The sequence below is a fragment of the Sciurus carolinensis genome, chromosome 12, assembly GCF_902686445.1.
Source record: "Sciurus carolinensis chromosome 12, mSciCar1.2, whole genome shotgun sequence".
Taxonomy (NCBI): Eukaryota; Metazoa; Chordata; class Mammalia; order Rodentia; family Sciuridae; genus Sciurus; species Sciurus carolinensis.
This window is the reverse complement of record NC_062224.1, coordinates 39,330,502-39,346,724: the sequence shown is the minus strand read 5'-3', so window position 1 is coordinate 39,346,724 and position 16,223 is coordinate 39,330,502. Positions and strand designations below refer to the sequence as shown.

Here is a 16,223-nt window from a genome sequence, read left to right as displayed (position 1 = left end):
AGCCATGATCTGTAGAAGGAAACCCAGATGGACAGCTCACCTGCCAGGAGAGGGTGTAAGCCCCACCTGCTTAAGGGCAGTGTGTGCATGTTCATCTGTTTTTCTGAGTTTACCTATCAATCATTAGTGCACAATAATACAGAAGCACGGATCTTTATTTCCTACTCCAGATTATGACCTGATACTTTGTTCATTCTGGTGCTCCAATTACTCCAGCTCTGACCATGTATCCCTTTGATGTATCCCATCATTGTGTGTGGGAGGGTGGGTGGTGTGGTGTGGTGTGCCAGTGCATTACAGAAAGATGCTCCAGGCTCATCTTGCATACAGTCCCTGAGTATAGTGACTTAAGTTATGATTTTTTTGACAATAATGGTGCAGAAGGGATTCACATCCTGTAGAACCAATAATATGGTCCCAGTAGACGACTCTGCTTTTCACTTTCCGGAGGCTTCAATTCATTATGTGAGGTTCTCCAACACCTCAGAGCACAGCACGCTTGCATTCGATGCTTTTGCCTGCTGTGGGCAGATGGTAGAGGGCTAAGCCATTCAAGGTGAGCCAGGCTGTGCTACAATGCCACAAGTTAAGTGTATTAAACCCATTTCAACCCCTGATCTTTTCACCTTGCTGTGGGTTGAATCAGGATCTGGCCCTTCATAAGCAGAGAGGCAGCTATGCCTCCTGGCCAGCCCTGCAAGAATGAGCCAGTTCTCCCAGGAGCTGGCTCCTTTCGTTAGGGAATGGCCATAGGAACCAAGACCCAGGCGCTAGAATTTTAATACACCAGAGAACATGGTTTCAAACTCAAATGAGTTTTAAAACTGACAATGTGTTGGTGTTTTGTGTGATGTGGACGAACACCCATGTAGTGCATGAAACCCTGTTAAAGTTCTTCTCCCTCCACACCTATGGGTGAAAGTATGAAAAGCCGGGTCTCACACTCAGCAAGTCTTATGTACAGCACAGGAGACTCTGTCTTCTCTCAAGTCAGACATTAAACAGATGTGCAAGAATGGGGAATAATATAATACTAAGTGATTTCTGTTTTATGTCTTTAAAAAGATATAAAGATTATGTCTTTAAAACGTGGCATTAATGCTCACATGAGTTTATGGCTTCTATTTTAAATAAATATTTCTAAAATTTTTAGTTGAAATTTTTTTAATATGGTAAATCCCTATCGCGTCCCACCGCGTCCCTTTCTGGCCGCAGAAAGACACGACATACGTCTGAAGCTTTGGAAGTTTATTGTGCACAGTTTCTTTCCTACGCTTCTCTTACCCCTAGCTTCTGCGCACTCTCAGCTTCCCTTTTCCCAGCTCCTTCCACTCCCGCGTACTCCCTCCTTCCAGCTCCGCTCCCGCTGCTGCCGCGGCCGCCTTCGCCGCCGTCGCCGCCGTCGCTGCAGCTTCTTCCGCTCCGTTCGTTCCGTTTCCCCATCCGTTCCTCAGCTTCTGCTCTCGCCTGCTTCGGCCGCTTCTGCACTCTCCTGCTTTCATCCGCTTCTGCGACCGACCTTCCACCTCTCTCTTGCACTCTCTTCTGCATAACCCCCTCCCCCAGGAAGACGCCAAGCTTATATACACTTCAACCAATCAGGGGAGAGTACACGAGGTAAACGCGCGGACAGCTGCAGGCATAGAACAGTTACGCGAGGGAGGCATGCTCTAATCAATTAGCCACTCATCAGAATTTGCTGGTTGTTTACTGTATAGCTAGCCGCTTTTGGCCCAGCGCCAGGCGCCATCTTGACTATGCCCGAGGCTAAACCCCGACAAATCCCAATAGCTAAAACTCACATAAAAAGCTCTTTGGGGTCCTTAATACTTTTACAGTTTTAATTCTTAATGATTTATAGTTAGATAAAATAGTGGGGTTCATTTTGACATATTCATAAATGCACACAAAGTAATTTTCTACATGTCAATTCCCAATTTTCTCCCCCACTCCATTCCCTGACCCGCTTTCTCTACTTTATTGGTCGTCTTTCTACTTATTTACTACATTTACAGTTACATATGTAATGGTGCATTAGTCACATATAAAATCATAAAGTTTTGTAATACATTCATACATGCTCATGGCATAATATAGTCAACTCGGTCCCCCATGCAATGTCATGGATGTGAGGTGTCCCCCAAAAGCTCTTGTGTGAGACAATGCAAGAAGGTTCAGAGGAGGAATTATTGGGTTGTCACCTAATTAGTGAATGAATCCCCTTGATGGGATTAACTGAGTGGAAACTGGAGGTAGGTGGGGTATGGCTGGTGGGAGTGCTTCATTAGGGGTGGAACTACAGGAAATATAATTTGTATCTGGAGAATGGAGTCTCTCTCTCTCTGTGTCTCTCTCTTTGTTTCCTGATGGTTCCAGCTGCTTTCCTCTGTCATGGTCTTCCACCATGATGTTCAGCCTCATCTGGAGTCCTGAGGAATGGAGCCAGCTCTCTATGGATTGAGACCATTGTAACCATGGGTCCTCAAATAAACTCTTCCTCCTTATAATTGTGCTGATTAGATCATTTTAGTCACAGCAGCGAAACATTCCTCCCTTTTTCCTCCCTACCTCCCTCACCCTAGGTTCCTGCTTCAATTTTACTGATCATCCTTGTTTTCACAAGATCCCTCCTTTTAAATTCCTTTTTTCTCTCTAGCTTCCACATATGAGAGAAAATGTTTGACCCATATCTTTCTGAGTTTGACTTATTTCACTCAGCATGATGTTCTCTGGCGCCACCTATTTAATAGTAAATGACATAATACCATTCTTCTTTATGGCTGAGAAGAACTCCCTTGCATATATAGACCACATTTTCTCTATCCATTTGTCTATTGATGGGCACCTGGGCTGTTTCCTAATTTGGTTATTGTGAATTGTGCTGCTACAAACATTGATGTGGCTGCATTCCTAAAATATGCTGATTTTAGATCTTTTGGCTAAATACCCAGGGGTGGGATACATGGGTCATGTGGTGGTTCCATTCCTAGTCTTTTGAGGAACCTCCACACTGCTTTCCAAACTGGTTGTGGTGATTTTCAGTCCCACCAACAATGTATGAGTGTACTTTCCCCCACATCGTGGCCAGCAATTATAATTGACATGAAATTATAATTATAATTGAAATTACATTATAGTTTTGATTTGCATCTCACTGATTGCTAAGGGTGTTGAATATTTCTTCAGATATTTGTTAGCCTAATATTTCTTCTTTTGGGAAGTGTCTCTTGAGATCTTTCACCCTTTTGTTGAGTGGGTTATTAGTTCTTTGGATGTTAAATTTGTTTTTTTGAAACATATTCTGGTTATTAATCCCCTGTGGGACAAATAGCTGGCAAAGATTTTTTTCCCATTCTGTAGGCTCTCTCTTCTAAATATTATTTCCTTCACTTTGCAGAAGCTTTGTAATTTAATACTATCTCATTTATTGATACTGGATTTTATTTCCTGAGCTTCAGGAGCCTAAGGAAGCCAGTGCCTGTACCTGTGCATTGGAGCACTGTCCCCTCTTCCTCCTAATAATTTCACTGTTTCCAGTCCAATTCCAAGGTCTCTGATCTACCTTGAGTTGATTTTTCTGCAGGGTGAGAGCCAGGGTTCTAGTTTCATTCTTCTACATATGGATTTCCAGTTTTCCCAGAACCATGTGTTTCAAAGACTGTCTTTTCTCCAACTTAGCTATGTGTGAAGGATCAGGTGACTGTAAATATTTGGAGTTTGCTCTGTGTCTTTCAGACTAATGTGTTGATTTTCAGGATTTGAGGTCAATAACATGCTGCTTTGTGACTGTAGTTCTGTGGTATAATTTGAGATAAGGTGGTATGGTTGCCTCTGGTCTCACTCTTGTTGCTGAAAATTGGTTTTGCTATTCTCAACCTTCCTTATAAATTTTGCGATTATTTTTCTGTGAAGAAAGTCATTGGGTTCTAATGGGGACTGCATTGAACTCTAGATTGCTTTGATAATCTGCTTTGATAATCTAGTCATTTTGATGACGTAAATTCTGCCTATCCATGAATATGGCAGGTCTTTCCATCTCCTAAGATCTTTAATTTTTTTCTTCAGTGTTTTATAATGTTAATTATAGAAGTCTTTCACCTCCTTACTTAGATTTATTATTCTTTGAGGTTATTGTGATGGGATGATATTCTTGATTACTTTCTCAGTGTATTCATTATTGGAATATAGAAGAACTATTAATTTTCACATATTAATCTTGTATCCTGCAAACTTCACTGAATTTGTGTATTAGCCATATAAGTCTTAAGTGTGTAAAAAAGGTTTATGAGTCACCGGCCTCACCACATCACTCACTGGTCTATCACATGGTGCCTATGTCACTTCTAGCATGCCCTTCTCCTCAGCTCCAGGCTAGCTCCTTGTTCCTCTCAAAACAGCAATGTGTTCTGCAAAGCATGCCCTGACTTCCCAAGAGATTTGAGTTTGCCCTCTCTTTTATTATCATGCTGGTTGCTGCAAATTTCTCTTTTGACATGTGTAATGCAGCACTTGTAATTTTCTGTATCTACTTCTGTCATGATGAGGGCAGGAACTCATCTCACTCACCACCACCTGTCACAGAGGGCAATGCCTGGTGTATGTTTGATTCTCACAGAATATGTGTTGAAGGAATAAATGGACAGCTGATCCCATGACAGTCGTCTTTTCCAGGGATGGACCAGACTACCCTGCTGGTTGTTCATCTGAGTGGATGTGTCTGTTTCTTCCTCTGTAGGGGAACAAATATGCTGAGAATATTTAGTTTAACTAAGCAACTATTTTCCAAAGATTGGCTACATAGCAGGCACTGTGCTAGGTACTAGAGAGAGAAGGAGGCAGCAAGATGGGCTTGTAGGAAATAACTAGACATCTTCCTGTTTTCCCCTAGCCTGCCCTCCATAGTCAAGGGCATTCAGGATCAGTTCATATAGAATATCCAGCTGCTTTCCAAATTTAACCCTGATCCTGGGGCATAAGTAAGCCAAAGAGCAATTGTCTAGTTAATACAAATAAGAGAGACAGCTGCCCAGGCAATAAAATGCAGACATTAAATCTACACAGGCTGGTGGCCAGATGTGTCCAGACCCCACACTGACACCAGAAGTCCTCTGTAATAATTATGCACACACAGGATCAAGTTGTTTCTCTTCCTTTTAGCACTTTCTTGCTGTCCCTAGAGTAAAAGGAAGAAGAGAGAAGAAGAGACAGGAAGGCCGCTAGAATGTTAGAGAATTAAACTTGTGAGGTGCTTAGACAGCAAAAGACAGGCAGGTGCTAGGGAGCTTAAAAAGGCAATTGAGCCTCTTGTCCATATATTTCAAACTAAAACTACCAACTTCATTTTTCCGCTGACCCAGTGTTCAAAATTCTTTTTGACCCAAGTTGTCAGAATGTGCACTGTCCAACATGGTAGCCACTCCCTGCAAGTGGCTCTTGGGTGATTGAAATGTGGCTAAAGAAACATGTTAAAAAGAGTATTTTGGATAATAGTATTGAGTTTGATGAAATATATTATTGAAATAAATATAAAACCATTTCTTTTTTAACTTGGCTACTAGAAAATTATAAATTGCATTGGTGACTGAGGCTGTCTTCTTCTTGGAGAGCACAGATCTAGAACCCCTTGCTTTGCCCTCTGAAGCTCAGTTAGTAGCAACCTGCTTGAGTCATCCCTCTGCCCTGCTCAGTCTCTCCCTTAACCAGAGCCCCTTGTGTGCTCCAAGCCAGTGGTCTCTGCTGGCCTTTGCAGAGTGTGGTAATCCCCATAAGGTCCCTCAGAGCCTGCCTGTCCCACTCCTGATAACGTTGGCCAGAGCTCCCCACATGAAGGGCAATTGCCCAGCAATCTCAGGCTGGTCATCAGGCAAGAGCTGAGGACAAAGGGTGTGTTGATGGAATGTTCCACCCTTCAGGAAGGTCAATCCCAATCCAGTCTGTCTCTTCTCCTCCATGCCCTGCCCCTAGCAGATCTCCACTCCCTGCCAGTGCCTCCCCAGGAGGACCCCTCCTCTCCAGGCCTGCCAAGCTTCCTGCAGGCCAGAGCTCTCATGGCAGACATGGGGCAATGGCTGGCACAGAGCAGCCCTGTGTCCCAAAAGAACACCCTCTGGGGAGCTGGTGACACTGGTATTCACCCACAGTGGCTGGCCCAGTGTGGCTGGCTTGGGGTAAAGTCCAGTGGGGTGAAGACACGTCCTGTGCCTTATTTGTCAAAGGTCATCTTCCTGGAGAAAAGGAGGGAAGGATGTGGCAGGACTTCCTCCTTGTTCCCTGTCTCTCCATCTTGAGGATAGCTTCTGCTCCCCTCTGTTTTCTCAGCCCTTCGACCCAGGGGTCCTGTGCAGTGGTGGCCCTGGGACTCCTAGCAACTTTTGCTATTGACCCAGCTCCAGTGCCAGCACCGGGTCATGACCTCACAGGTGCAGGCCTGGCCATCACCACCACATTCCAGGCAGCTGTCCAGTCTGCATTTCTGCTTCTTGTACCACCCTCTATCAAAAGTCGTGGTTACCCACGTGCTATAGGCAGTGACCCCAGGAAGAACGTGTGGTCTAAAGTGTAGAGTCCTAACCAGGGATGTCTGAGTCCACTCTCATGCTCTTCTGTCTGGTTTACTACCTTGAGGTCCTGAGAGGAAAAGGGCCAAAGTCATGTAGGTTGTTCAATGTCTGATTCTGGGTCTCATGAGACAGGTGTGACAGTTGGCTGAATACAGAGTCCTGCCTTGTAGGGATGCATTATGTCTCTGTGACTCACCAGCTCAACTTTGTCTTGCATTTCCTTGTCTTTTCAGTGGGGAATTTCTCATACTCTTGTTCCATGAATTCACTGTAAAAATTACTAGCAGTCCTCATTTGCCAACAGCCACCCAGCAGAGGACAGAAGCCCTGTCTGACCTGCACCCCAGGGTGGAGCCTGCCTGGGAAGATGGTTGGGAAGGTATGTAGTTCGACTGACAGCTGGGTCCCCTAGTCAAAGAGCCCATTTGTTAGGGAGGGAGTGGCCCTACCCAGCAAGCCAGTCCTAGTCACATGACCTCAGCCTTCCCTCTCCCAGTCCTTCCTCATGCCCCAGGGTTCTGGCCTCAGGGACTGTGTCCCCTTACAGCTTATTTAGCTCAAGTCCTGATCACCTCCCCTTTCTGAGTAGTCCCCTGACCTGAATTCTTGGCATTCCCATCTTTCAGAGCCCAGGTTGTGTATCACCTCCACAAATCACTGCTGGCCCTCCACCCTGAGCCTCTATGGAACCTGTGCATACCTCTGTGAAAAGCCAGTTCTGTCCAGAGGGTCTGTTATAAATAAATAGAATAACACTCTGTGAGGTTGATGACTTCCAGAAACTGGGGTGGCAGGAAACAACAACTCTAGGACATCATTTTACCCAACTGCAGAGCTGAACAAGGTCAGAAGAAAGAACTCAGCATACAGACACATCTTGGTCAGTCACAGGATGAAGGAGAGCTTTCTCCCAGATTGGGAAGGAACTGACCCCACAAGGAGGAGAGGGGGTGAGAAGCCTGGGAAGCCTTCCAGAAGACCCTGGAGAAGCCATGAAGGTGTGCCCACATGGGTGGTGAAGGCGGCCACTGCATGTGAAGACCTCAGGGGTGACTGTGACTGACTCCACACAGCACCCTCTGACCCCTTCCCCACCCAGCCACCCCACCACCACCCAGCCTGGCCTGGAGGGAAAGGGACACACACACTCCAAAGCTGAGTTTTCACATTCACTATCCCCCACACCCAGTGATGGCAAAGACAGCCCCCAAGAGTATGTCCTGAACGTTAGGTGGATGAATGAGTAAGTGAGGATTCACCACAGGACTGCTCAGTGTTTTATGTTATGCCTAATGGGTATTCAATTACTGGAGTTTTTAGTGGAAATAAATAGTGTCATTTGCCCAAGTTGGAGCTACCTGGCAAATATTACAAGAGAATTGGCCAAACTGAGATTGTTTCTTTAAAAATCAGATTTGTTGATGAACGTACAAGATGCAGCTTGGCTCTGTAGGCCGGTTGGGATCCCTAATGCAGTCTCTCAAAGGGAACGCTCCCATAAGCTGTACTTCTGCCTCAGGGGCCTTCCATGCATGAACCATGGCACCCAAGGGGTGTAGTCCCGGCCGAGTGACCTGAAGACCCCACAGGCCCGGCCAGTAGTTTTTCCTCTTCCCATGGGGTGAGTAAATGGAACCGCCTGCTCCCTCTCCTTCAAGAGGAATCTGGTGAACTTCCAGGTGAGCTGCTATTGACAGATACACAGAGAAGTTTGCTGAGATGGGTCAAAAAACCCAACTGCCTCATTGGCCTTTCTTTTAGGAACAGGGGATCCAGCATGAAGTGCAAGCCTTTCCGATCATCTGTACACTCTAAAGCCCCCTCCAGCCTCCTGGCCTGTTTGACTCCCCTTGCCTGGAACACATCACCTGGTCTTTCACTCTGTACTGAGGAGCATGAGGACCCATGTGAGCACAGAAAGCTCCTGTGGGCTAGGCATGCACAAGAGGAGAGAGAAAATTTTGTGAAAACAAAAGAAGAAAAAGAATACGATGTCCAACATCTACTTTTCTACTCTCTACAAATGTGACGGCCTGATGGATCTGGCTCCGTTAGAATGTTCTAGGCCAGACTATGAGGGAAATGACTAAACAGACTCCACTTTGCACTGAGACTCCATGTTATGTAGGCAATAATCTTCTCCCATGGGAACACCCTGCCTCTGTATCCACCATCACTTACTTAGTGTGACATGTTTAACAATACAGAATGATAATTCCTATGTAAAGAAAAATTGCTCTCTTTTGATTCCTATTGCTCCTGAACAATGTAACATGTGAACAGTGATTGTGTAGATGTCAGTAACCACTCTTTAGTTTGTACCTAGGTAAGGGTCATTTTGACCCACTTCCCCCTCAGTTGATGATCTCATGATGTTAGTTTGTATTTTTGAATCATAGCAACAGACACTTATGATTGATGTGACTTTTGGTATAAGAACCCCTACAACCCCATGGTCGGGGCTGTTCTCCCAATAGCTATTTTTGGGGGCATTGTGTGAGACAGTCAGCAGCCCAGCTTAATAAAGACTCTCAAATTTTGACTCCTCATTGGTGATCGGTCTGTTCTTAATTTGCGCACCATAACATTTGGAGGCCCCAGCGAGATCCTCACTGCCTGGTGGGTAACCACTGCTCACCACTAACCTGGAAACTCCTGCGGAGGGGAGAGGCCACAACATTGCTCCTAGGGGAAGGCCTCTGAGAAACGTTCCTCAGATCCAGGCTGCAGGGTCTGTGGAGCCCCACCCCAGGACTGAACTAAATTCTCTGAGAGTCACCTGTTTCTGCAACCCTGGAGGATCGGTAAGTCTGTTTCTGGTGAATCCACATCTGGGGACTCTGAGGAAGGCTGGACACAGGATTACTTGCTGAGTCTGGGACTGGCAAGACATTGCCCAGGCCATGAGCTCAGGAATCAGGAATGACCACTTGTTATTGTCTTTGGTGTCTTGCCTGTTCTGGGTTTGTTTTTTTCTGTTTTTTGTTGCTTTGAGTGTGATTGTGGGTCAGTCTCCCTCATGTTCTTCATATACACCCTTCAATGCATGTTAACTAATTCTCAGGAATTCCAGAAGAGAGCCAGTGACTACAGAACCTGCTGTGATACCTTTTCTCTCTCTAAATTCTGTGAGAGAGAATGACCATCTTTCGAGGTCAGATGGCCTCCTCAAGGGGACCACCAAATTGTCTTTGGGCATTCTGAACAAACTGATCAAATATTTTCTAGTCAAATTTGGAAAAAATTGGTTAAAAGTGTTTTTTAACCATGTTCACTAAAGCTTACGTTAAAATGTAAACTGCCAATAGAAACTTCCAACTATTGGAATTGGTCCACCACAATGCCAGGCTAACCTTTTGATGGCTGCTAGCCAAAAGACCAGAAAATCCAGTTTAGAACAAGACCCCAACATGAGGGATCTCTCCCAAGGAGACCAATGCAAGCAGCTCCCTTGCTGTTTCTTCAGGAAACTCATTCAGGGAGGGATAGGGCATAACCTTTGTCTATATTCTCTTAATTCATTTTCATCTCTCATGAGAGGGACCACATCTGGATGGAGGCCAAAAAGACTTTTAAAAGTCTATTTTTTGAGTTCATGATTTTGATCTGGTGCACCTAGGTTAATTTTTGATCAGACCTATTTTATCCAACTATGAGGTTTTCTAAATGCTGTTTCATTCAGAGGCCAATTTACAGGGATAACTTTCAATCTAATGCATTTTAAAAAATAAGCTATAAGGCCTTTGTCCATCTATTTATTTTATGTATATGTACACTGGTGTATTGTCATGTATACATATATTTGGTACCAAAATTGACATGTGAGCTCATAAATTAAAATTTAAAACATGGATCCCAATGCCTTTGATTAACATGATTTAAAAGTTTTTAAATTGGGTAAACAAAAACATGGCTTTTGAGTTACTAATACAGTTTTGTTTCTAGGTGGTCAAAAATAATAAAATGTTAATTTTAAAAAATGTCTAATATCCACTTGTTTCTAGATTTTTCTTCAACAGGGAAGAAATGACTGATATGACCCAATCCACTTCTCTGATATCTTGGTTTTTTAAAGATAACTAAATTAGATTTAACATATATGGGACTGATCATGGATGTGTTTTTTAGACACATCTGATTGGTTTAGAAAGTTAAATGCTAACTGTTAAATATAACATCAAGTACTCTTAACTCCTTAAATTCCACAGGGTAACATACTTAAAACATTTCTGGAGTTTTCATAAATTGGTAAATAAGAAGAGGCTTTATATTTACTTTATGTTATCACTGAACACATGGTTACTAAAAGTCTTAACAGGTATTATTCTATTTAAAGTGTCCAAAAGGTTCAACTGTATTTAAATAGAATTCTATAAGTAATAAAGTATTTCATCAGACTAAAATGGAGTAATTTATCTAAATTCAGAAATTTATAAGGGCTGATTCAGAAAATAAATTTTAAAAAGGGGATCAAACACATTAAATATTACAAGGTTTTAGATGTAAAAATATATTTAGTAAAAATGTTTCTAGGTAAAAATATCTTTATGTGATAAAATAAAGCCATAATGCAGCTAAGTAAACAATAGGGTCTCATTAAGAGATTAAAAAAATGTAAATTAAGGATAAATTTTAAGAGGTTTATATGTATGTATAAGTAACACAACAGTTAAAACTATTCAAGATTTTTTCTTAAGGTCAAATATTAATGTACTGATATAAACCAAAGTTCAGTCTATATGCTAAAATGACCAATAATTCTTAAAACATTAATTTACTCTTAACATTGTATCTGTTACATTTCATTCTCTAGAGCAACCAGGCTTAAAAATTAGCTGCTTGTGAAATTCTGGTTAAAGAGCAACCATTATTTTAGAGTATTGTTCTACCTTACAAAGTGTAAATTTTCTTTAAAAGTTAAACATGCTTAATTAAAAAACACCAGTGCAATTATGATTCTATTCTCTTCTTTATATATCAAATGTGTTCATAGCTTCCAGGCATACAAGTGTTTAAAATGTTTAAAAGAACATTTTATCAAGCTGGTGTTCTCCAACCCAAAGTTGTAATGGTAATTTTAAACTTATCAGAAAAAGGAATTTTATTGGGGACTTATTTATATCATTTAGTGTTCTGTACCTGGACCGGAACGTTATGTTACTACTACACTGGGATAAAAATATACATGTATTTCTAAAAATAATGAGTCTGATCTGTTTAAAGGTGAATATCATGAAACAGGAAAACATTGTGTTTCTTTACTACACAAAAGGAAAGTTAAAAACTCAATTTTCTTTGATTCATGTTTTATGTGTAATATCATATTATGTCAACTAACATTGATATAGCCTAAGAAAACAATACATGTAAACTTTATTACATGATATTTAATAAAGATAAAGATCAACTTCAGAACTAGATCACTTTACCTAAGATTTATGAAGAGCCCTGCCTTACCTGAGATAAGGCTCTGCCTCCCACCTTACTACATGTTACAATGGCTCCAAAAGTAAGCCAGATTACAACTCATTTATATTTGAAAGATTGAGTTTTTGTTGTAAAATTACCGTGATCTCAAACAGGGATATAATATATAGCTCAGCCAAAATTTAAGACAGTTATTACACAACTAAATATGTATTTACTGTTGTTAATTCATTTTCTATTTTCCTTGTAAACTCTATAACTGTTGCCTAATTAATGTTCTGCAGAGGAACTACTTCAAGAATGATCTATATTAATTTGAGATAATAAGCCATCACATAGAGAAGAGATAATATAGACCGCTATTAGGCACAGAGTAGGTAAATAACTGTACATTCACAGATATTAAAGTTAAAGCCCAGTTTTCTTACTGTATGACTGGTCAAACTGACTTGCTGGATGTTTAAGATCAAGACTTAAAGATTGAGATTATAATAAAGAGGCCAAAAGAATCAATATTTGGCTCTTGCCCTCAGAGTCAGTCTGAACCCAGAGAACAAGAGAACTTCTCTAAGGACTTTTAGAACTCTGGGTCACATAACCTTCCAATCAGGGAGATTGATGAAACCACTACAGGATAAAAAAGTCAATCAGTGAATCTGCTGCAGAGGAGGGTCTTTGGAAAAGGGAGACATCCCTAATGTTTCCAAAGGAAGCCACCTCATTAAGGAGACCCTACCTAGCGAATGGCACTAAAGGAGCTAAAACACTGCTCTCAAGTTCCCCATGAGTGACCCCTGTGCGAACTCAGCTGACTCTTAACAGCAGATGGGACCAAGGTCAATTTGACCAGCTTGGTATTATAAACACGTAGCAAAACAGTTAAAACTAAAACACAGTCATTCCTGGAGATTTAAAAAACTAAACAATAGTTACTTTAATGTAACTTGAGATGTAAACTTGTGTTAGCCCCCCCAAAATAAGCAAAACTGAAGGTGACAAAAAAGATTCTTAGACAAAAATACCTGATAATTATCAAAAGAAGTGTCAAAGTTATAAGTTTTAATCAGTTTATGGCCTACAGATCTTTCTAACCAATGATAAAGGTAAACTTAATCAATGTTTGCTAGTACGATTCTCTAGCCCTAAGTAACAAAAATAAAGGGATCTCTACTAAAGAAAGAGATCATGCCAATAAAAAGATATTTTACAAAAATCAGATGACATTAGGTAATTTAACTTAATGTTCTGTTTACATTCCTGATAACTCCGACAATGATAAAGATTTACATTTCAGGCCTTGTCCTCTCCAGCCTTGTTAGATTTTGTTAGGCCTTTTTATGTGATCAGCATCTCAGCTCTTCCACCTCCTAGTAAGAGATTATTGATTCCTATCATCTTCATGATATGCATTGACATGTTCCAGATGCTATTTATTTTGTAGTCACGGTTTTTTGTTTCCTTCATAAAACAAGACTTTTACCCCTAGAGAGGTCAAATTTCTAAAAAGGAACTTTTTACTGCTTGCCCCACCCCACATTGCCCCCTCAGCTGGAAGAAGCAAGAGTGGTCATTGCCCTTTTTCCTTACAGCAGTAAAAAGTCCCTAAAATTAGAGGGGTAACAATCACAATTTTAAAAGACAGTCACTATAGATAGGTAAATTGGGATAAATCACAAAAATAAGGGCCAGTTTGGGTGCAGAAAGTTGGAGACAAATGACTTCTGACAGATTAAAATGTTAATGCTTCCAGAGCCCTTCCTCCACCCTTACCAAGAACCTGCTCCTGTTCTAACCTGTTGTTCCATCTCACTAATAGGTGCAACTTATGAGAGAACCAGCCCCAAGAGACCACTGATTTCCAACACCCATTTCAGTCTGAAGACTATGTCAATGTCAAACAATTCCAAGAAGGACTAACACCCTGCTGAAATGGAAGGAATCTTACAACATGGACTCATCACATCTGAGTTAAGACAACAGAAAAGTAGACAGCCCTCAGAGACTCCAACCACTGTCTAAACGTAAGACTGAAAAAATGTTGATCATTTTTTTTCTCTTGCTTGGACTATGTCAAGAATAACTCCATGCTTAGCACTTCAACTTTTTGAGATTACCAAATGGGATGAATTCTGTGTTCACATCTTTCCCAAGGTGTACAATTATGATGGGGAGGGGAAAAGGGAACATATGGGACTCATGCATTGATCTAAATGAGTGACCCCTGTCTTAGTTCCCCTCCTAGTGGAAATAAATATAGCAGGCTCCACAGCTATAAGGACCACTACACTCATTACAGGAAACCAAAATTTCAAAACCTTAAGTAGACAAATAGATCTGAACAAAAAAAAAAAAAAAAACAAAAAAAACCCTGTAAGCCACTTAAAAATTCCCTTGGTTCACCTGCTGAGGTAGTTTTACAAAACAAAAGAGGGTTAAATTTGATGTTTTTAAAATAAAAATTTATGTATGGCCTTAGGGGAGACCTATTTTTTCTATACTAACCACTCAGGTGTCCTTCATCATAGTTTATCTTTGATTTAAAAAATAAGTCTCAAAAAGTGAAAAAAAATCTAAAAAACCTGAGAAAAAATTGGTACCAAAATCTGTTCTCTTGGTCCCCCTGGTTAACTATTCTGATAACCACAATGATGAGACCTCTCATCCTAGTTAGGTTGGGACTTTTAATCAAGCCATGCATGATAAACTGTTCAATTAAATAAGTTAGAGACAGATTCCAGTCTGTTAAGCTAAGGGTGTTGCACACTCACTACAATCACCTACGCACTACTAAATCAATGATTTGATTATGTACAAAAAACCAGTGAGGAATGTGATGGGTTGACAGATCTGACTCCATTAGAATGTTATAGACCAGTCTCTAAGGGACATGACTAATCAGACTCCAATTTGCTCTGAGACTCTGTGTTATGTAGGAAATAAGCTTCTCCCATGGGAACACCCCACTTCTGTACCCATCCCTCAGTTACTTAGTGTGATATGTTTTGCAATACAAAGTGACAATTCTTATGTAATGAAAAATTGCTCTCTCTTGATCTTTATTTCTCTTAACCAATGTACCCTGTAAACAGTAATTGTGTAGCTGTTAGTAGCCATTCTTTAGTTTGTACCTAGGTAAGGATCATTTTGACCGACTTGCCCCCCTGTTGATGATCTCATGATGTTAGTTTGTAATTTCCAATCATAGCAACAGACACTTATGATTGATGTGACTTTTGGTGTAAGAACCCCTACAACCTGGTGGTCGGGGCTGTTTTCCCGATAGCCATTTTTTGGGGCATTGTGTGAGACAGTCAGTTGGCCGGTTTAATAAAGACTCTCAAATTTGGACTTCTCAGTGGTTATCGGTCTGTTCTTAAGTTGCGCCCCATAACACTGCAGTATGTTATCTTGGATTTTTTAGTTTCTTTTTCCTTACTTATGGATTAATGTGCATGGACATTATACCTGGTTCTGCTGAACTATACTTAATTTCCTCTTACCTCGGATTTCTTTATCAGTTCATACCTCAAAAACATACGGAAACCATTTGATATTATTTTTCAAGTAACATTTTAAAAACTCTTTAAAAATTAAAACATTGTATATACAGGTAAATTCTCCCTGAAAGCAAAACATAGAGTAGGTCAATCCCCATATAAGTGAACCACAGCAGAATGCAAATCTTAATTTTATGAAAATGGGCACAAAATAAAGAAGATATAAGGGGAAATGGGGATAGAGTGAGTTTAAATTGTGGCTTCCAATTCCTAAAAATTTTCTGAGAACTGAAAAATTTTTTCATTATTGAAATCTCCTGTTAAATGACATGTACAGTCATGTTTTCTAATTTACTCTTAATTATCCTCTAGTTATTCTTTTTATAATGAAAAAACAAATTTTAATAGTATCACCAATGCCAAACAAGCCTTAAAAGAATTAAAATATTTCATAAAGCATAAAGGTGTTTTTACATTTGTTACAATCAAAGCAAATATATTTCTTGGCATAAAGCACAGTCTTTGGAGTTTAAAATATCCCCAGCTGCAAGATAATGTATATCAAACTCCCATTGTTGTTTAAGTAATAGTGGATTAATCAAATTAAAAGTTATACTTTAAAATAAAATGGAAATAATTTACTCATAAGATTCATATTGAAATCACCTTTATTTATACAATATTATCCTCAGAATCCTAATTTAATTAAGCTTCAGTTGGAGCAAAAATATAATAACTA

General features: G+C 40.6%; 1 pseudogene; it reads right to left on the bottom strand.

Moving 5' to 3' along the window:
• The window catches only part of LOC124961268 (melanoma inhibitory activity protein 2-like), a 38,351-nt pseudogene that overhangs the window by 19,979 nt on the left and 2,149 nt on the right, over positions 1-16,223 (bottom strand).